This window comes from Sarcophilus harrisii, chromosome 1, assembly GCF_902635505.1.
Source record: "Sarcophilus harrisii chromosome 1, mSarHar1.11, whole genome shotgun sequence".
NCBI lineage: Eukaryota > Metazoa > Chordata > Mammalia > Dasyuromorphia > Dasyuridae > Sarcophilus > Sarcophilus harrisii.
The window spans coordinates 687,086,997-687,092,996 of NC_045426.1; positions in this window are offsets into that span (position 1 = coordinate 687,086,997).

Here is a 6,000-nt window from a genome sequence, read left to right on the forward strand (position 1 = left end):
GGCCTTGCTTCCAGAGAGGGAGGGAGGCTGTGGGACAAGGAAGCAGAGGAGGAAGCTCTCAGTGCAGTAGGAGGCAAGGCTTTCAGCCCAATAGGATCCACGGCAGGCCCAAGAAAGGATGAAAAGGTTGGGAAAAGTGGGGAGAGGCGTTAAGGAGGGAGGCATGAGCTGAGATGCAGTGCGAGCCTATGGGGGATCTGGTCAGAGCAATTTTGGCTCATGATTCTTTTCAGCTTCTGTTCAGCAGCATGAGGGGGAGCAATGGATTTTAGAGAGAAAGACTTCCCCAGATGATCTGGCCTCTCTCGTATAAGAAGGGAACTCAAGGATTTCAGAGCCTGTCCTCTCAGCAACGATTGCATATAGATAGATAAAGGTTTGGACAAATTCAGTAAGAAAATCTTTCTAAGGAGGGGGGAGGGACATAATGTGCTTCCATACCAGCAGGAGGGATTCTTGTAGCGAGCTAACTTGGAGAGGCCCCTCCTCCTACTCCCTAGCTATCCTAGGTCCCCCCACTCACCTGAAGGTCCACAATGCCTTGAGCCACAACCCCCAGGCAGACAGCTCTCTTCTCCACTAACCCCATCCTTCAAGCTGTTTTTTGCTTCAGGACAAAAAAAAAAATTCCTTCAAATCTCAGAATCTCATTTCCCCAGATTCAGAGAGACCTGCCTTTTAGACCACCTGTGTAGGGTATACCTAGTTTCCCACAAGATGACTGATCTATTCCAGGGCTTGTCTGTACCTTTCCAGGTAGGAGAGCCAAACAGTGACTTTGAACTTGGCCCCTCCCAACCCTCCAGCCCCTTACAAATGGCCAGTCACCAGGAAAGGACCTGAGCACCCCACTGATCTAACCCCCCACCTTGTAGAACAAAAGAGAACCCAGACCAAGAGAGCTGAGGGGCACAGTTCTCAGAGAAAGGAAGTTGCAAAGTTAGGAGCCCCTTTCATTGTTCTTCCCCACGATCCACACTGCCTCCCTGGAGATCCCTGAGGTCATATCAAAGGTCAATATTTAGGCCAGAAACACTTGGGTGGAGGCCATGAAAGCCCTAGTGCAGAAGGTGGCAGTTGAGCTGAGATTCTGGAACTTTGAGATCTCATGACTCATTTAATAAAGAGTTAGGAAGCCCTTATCATGCCTACTGTGTGCAGAGCATTATGCTAGGGCCTTGTGGGAGGGAAGGACTTTGCTCCCTGACTATCAAGCTTGTGGGGAGATAGGACACCAACCCCTGAGCTTTAACACACGCAGTTACACATGCACAACATGGAGCTAGGTTAAGTCCCAGAGGAAATGGCAAAGATTCAAAATCTAAGTATCTTAAACCAGAGGCTTGTGGGAAAAGTGCTTCATCCAAGTATAACAGGGATCCGATTGATTAAACTCCTCATTCAGGGTCCCTTCTGAGCCACAGATATCTCTCATTTCTCCCCAGGGCTGAGAATGGAAAAGCACCTGCTCAGTAAGTATTTGAAAAGTGGGCTGGAGAAGCCTTTCAAAGACCCGTAGGAGCGGATTCTCTAGAAGATGCCTTCTGCCTCATTATTCCCCAACTCAATGCACAAAGCAGCCCCCCTCCTCCTCCTCGCTTCTTTCATTGCTGCCCCAGGCTGGACTCCTGACACAGCATGGTAAGAATCCAGTAAATAGCTGTCAATCATACAAAGCCATGGTGGTTCTCACCTGGAATACTTAGCAGAGTGTGAAAACATCGAGAGAGGGAAGCTGGAGCGCAATGAGCAAAGGGACATCCGTGTACCGGCACAGGAGCCCGCGAGTCAGTGCGTGCACACACATCCATGGAGTTTCACAGCGCGTGCATACACACACGGCAAGCGGATCAATAAGGGCTGGGGGGGAGGAGGAGGAGAGAAAGACAGGTACAAGAAGTAAGGTAGATGTAGATGGACGCAGCTGCAGCTTCAGGTGGCGTTCTCAGAGGCAGTGGTGCAGAGACAGAAAGCAGGCCTATCTAAACAGAAAGGATGTACTCGGTGCAACTCACAGAGCAGGACTGTTATGTGCAACAGATACACACACTCACAAGCAGATGGATTCCCCGAGCACGCGCACACGCACAGCCCCTAACCGCGGAAGCGAAATCGCATCTAAAAGCTCAGCCACGCGGGTCTGCGCAGAGGTGCACGTGGCCCGGGGAGAAAAGTCAGCTGGGATGAATGGGGAAGCAGGCGGGTGCAGAACCGAATCTCCACACCTCCCTGCGCTCCGAGGGACGGGCTGCTGGCGCCAGACCCGGAACGAAGAAGGCCCGACCCCCAGAGGTCGAGCCCGCCCTCAGACCCTGCAACCACAGGCAAGTCGCCGGTCTTTCTTGCCTCGTTGGCCGATGTGTCCCGGGAGCTGGAGAAAAAGCTCTGCCAAGAAAATGCCAGAAGAAGCCTGAAGGGCAGGACGCGACCGGAAAACGGCTAAGCAGAAGCGTCGGCGCTCACAGAAGAAGCGGAGACAGTGAGGCCGGGCCGACGGCTGTGCACGTGAGCACACACAGCGATCATCCCCACGCAGGCCGCGCGCCCCACTGGGGGCCGCCCCCGGAGGCGCAGGTGACAGGTGCGAGGCACATACAACTCCGTGCGCAGCGTCAGCTGCACACAAACGCAGCCTCCCGGTGCGCCCGGCACAGACCCACGGCGCGCCAGGGACACGCCTATTAGCCGGCACGAAGCGCGTGCAGGCCCCGTGCCCCGACGAGGAAGCGGAGGCGGAGGGACCTACAGCAAACCTGCGCCGGCCCCAGAAGCGCAGTCAGCCTGTGCGGCCGCCCCCACCCCCCTCTGCGTCCCCGGAGGCCGCGGCTGCTCCGCGCGGCCCGTGCGGCCTCGGGGCCCCTGCCCGGACCTGCCTGCGCGCGCTGCCCACGCTGGCCCGACCCGGCTCGGGACGCTCCCGGCTTCAGCTCGTTGTGGCCACGGCCTCGGCCACGTGCCGCTCTCGGCCCGCCGACTTCACTTCCGGTGGGGGCGACCTCTGACGTCAGCCCGTGGGAAACGGCCCACCAATGAAATCTGGCCCTCCCGGGAGCTCCGCCTTCCTCCTGCGCGCTTTAGGATCCTCGCCCTTGTCTCCCAAGCTCCTCCCGAGGCAGAGCCCCCTTCCCTCATCCCCCCGGGCAGGCTCTCCCCTCCCCCCTCCTCCAGCTGCAGCCTCTCCCTTCCCCCTTCCCCCCTCCCCCAGCTGCAGCCTCTCCCCTCCTTCCCTTCTCCCCCTCCCCCCCTCCCCCAGCTGCAGCCTCCTGCTGGGGCAAGCCTCCTGGGGCTGGAAGCCTCCAAGGCAGCCGCCCCGGCCCCGGCCCTGTCCCCGGTCTACCAAGGGGCCGGAGCTGCCACTTTCCCCCGCTCCCAACTGTGTCGTGCCTTTGACCTTTGAAACCCCAGACCATGCATCTTGCTCACAGGCCAAGGAAGCCCCCGGCCCACAGGCCAGCCAAGATGATCTGCAGGCCTCTAGTCGCTCAACTTGCCCCTGCTTCAGTCTCCAGGCTTGGGACCCTCTGCATTCATCTTAAGAGGTTCATAGCCTTTATTTCCAAAAATAATTGTTTTTAGTTCCTCCTTTTTGGGTTTTATCTCATATTCTTTTTCTGATGTATCCTCCAGTTTCTACCCAGCCAACTGTATAACAAACATTTTAAGAGAAGAAAAAAGTTGTTCAGCAAAACCAAACAATTCCTCACATCTGTCACAGCATCGTATGAGGCTTCTATAGCCCCATGGCCTCCCACCCCTTCAAAGAAGAGGCCAGATTGGTCACTCTTCTTATGTGGTTCAGTTCGGTCCTGTTTTACTTTGTTCTTTTCAGTTGTGAAATAGCCATGAACTCACACTCACAAAAGTTTCTTTGAATTTTTTCAGTCATTTCTTGAAAGTAAGATTCTCTTACTTTCAAGGACAGTTTTTTAGCCAATTCCAATTCAATGGACTTGGTTTTGTTTCTAGGTCTTTGCTACCCCAAAGATTAGGGTGCATGTGAGACATGTCTTTGCCTCATTGGTCACTAAGCCAAGCTGGCCTTGTTATTCGCACCAGACGTTCCATCTCTTGTTTCCATGCCTTTGTACCAGCTGTGCCCCGTGCTTGCAATGCTCTTCCTCCTCACCTTGGCCTCTTACCATCCCTTGTTTCCATCAACTCCCCTCCCCCGGCTGCCGGTGCCCTCCCACAGGACTCCGGGGGCTTGAGGTCACAGTTAACCCTCAGGCTGGTGCTGAGAACTGACTCAGTAAGAGGGGAAGCTCTTTCCCCTATTCTCTCTCTCTCTTACCTCATCTGGCGACCCAAAATGGGTCTGAGGGTATTGGATGTTTATTTGTCTGTGCTATTTGTCCTCAGTTGCAAATGTTGGAGTCACTGGACCTTGAAGTTCCACGCTGACCTTAGAGCCAGGATTTAGGGGGAGATTATATAGCCCATGGGGGAGAGCTCTAGCAAGAAAAGCGAGAGTGTCTGAGGCTGCCAGCTTTAAGGAGGCAGCTTTTCCGGTGATGCAGGCAGGCAAAGGAGGCTACAGCCTCCCCACAAGATGGAGAAAGAAGAGTGCCTCTTGGGAGATCTGGGCTAGACCCCTCAAAGATGTCTGCACGCTCCACAGGCCCCATTCCATGTGGAGAGAGACGTGGCTACATACCCCAGCGCCCCGATAGAATGGAAGCTCTTGGGAGCTTGTTTTTGTATCTCAGGCACCCATCGCAGTTCTGGACACACAGTAGGTGCTTAATCCTTGTGGTTGTCCTTTGTTGTTGAAGAGGACCAAAATGACATCGCTACATTAGAATTGAGTTACAGTGTGTCTAACTGTGGCCGATCAGACCAATACGAGCTCAGAATGCTCTGCCGCAGGTCTAATAATCTATGGAACATTTGGGGTGGATTCTCTAGCTTTGCACATGTCGGGTTTCTTTTGAGCTATTTCAATCCCATTTCCTTATAGAGCACAGCCCCTTCTCTGATGAGGGCACGCCACGCTGAGCAGTGTTGTATCAGTGTCTCAAATGGCATGCAATCAATTCTAAAGTTCTTGAGAGATTTTGAGAGTATCCCTCTATCATTTTTCCCGACCATCACTTGAGTGCTTGTTCTGTGTGAGTTTCCATAAAATAGTCTTTTTTGTAAGCTTATATTTGATGTTCAAACAATGTGGCCAGCCTTAATAATAAATACTTTTTGATTGAGATGCCTAGCGGTGGCAAATTTTGGGTCAAAGAGTATTTGTAGTCACATTTAAAAATGTCATCCTAAATTGATTTCCAGAATTGTTGGACCAATTCACATTTCTACCAGCAGTGTATTATTGTACATGTTTTCAGGCAGTCTCTCTGATAGGGACTTTTCCATTTTTTGTCACCTTTGCTAGTTTTTTAGGTGTGAGGTGACATTGTTATTTACATTTCTCTAATTATTAGTGATTTGAATAGCCTTTATATGGCTGTTAATCTTTTGCAATTTTTCTTTTGAGGACTAGTTGCTTTAATCTTTGACCATCATTGCATTGCTTTTTCAGTCTTGTTCTAGATAGGGTTCCTCCACTCATTTTACACATAAGTATACTTAAACTTAACTCTAAGGTATCACTTTATACCTCTCAGATTGGCTAAGATGACAGGAAAAGATAATGATGAATGCTGGAGGGGATGTGGAAGACTGAGACACTAATATATTGTTAGTGGAGTTGTGAACTGATCCAATCATTTTGGTGAACAATTTGGAACTGTGCCCAAAGGGCTATCAAACTGTGTTTACCCTTTGATCCAGCAGTATCTCTACTGGACTGTATTCCAAAGAGATCATAAAAAGGGGAAAAGGACCCACATATGCAAAAAATTGTTGTAGCGTCCCTTTTTTGTAGTAGCACAGAACTGGAAACTCAGTGAATGCCCATCAGTTGGGGAATGCCTGAATAAGCTATAGTATATGAATGTAATGGAATATTATTTGATTGGCGGGATGATTTTTTTTACAGCTTTTTATTTTCAA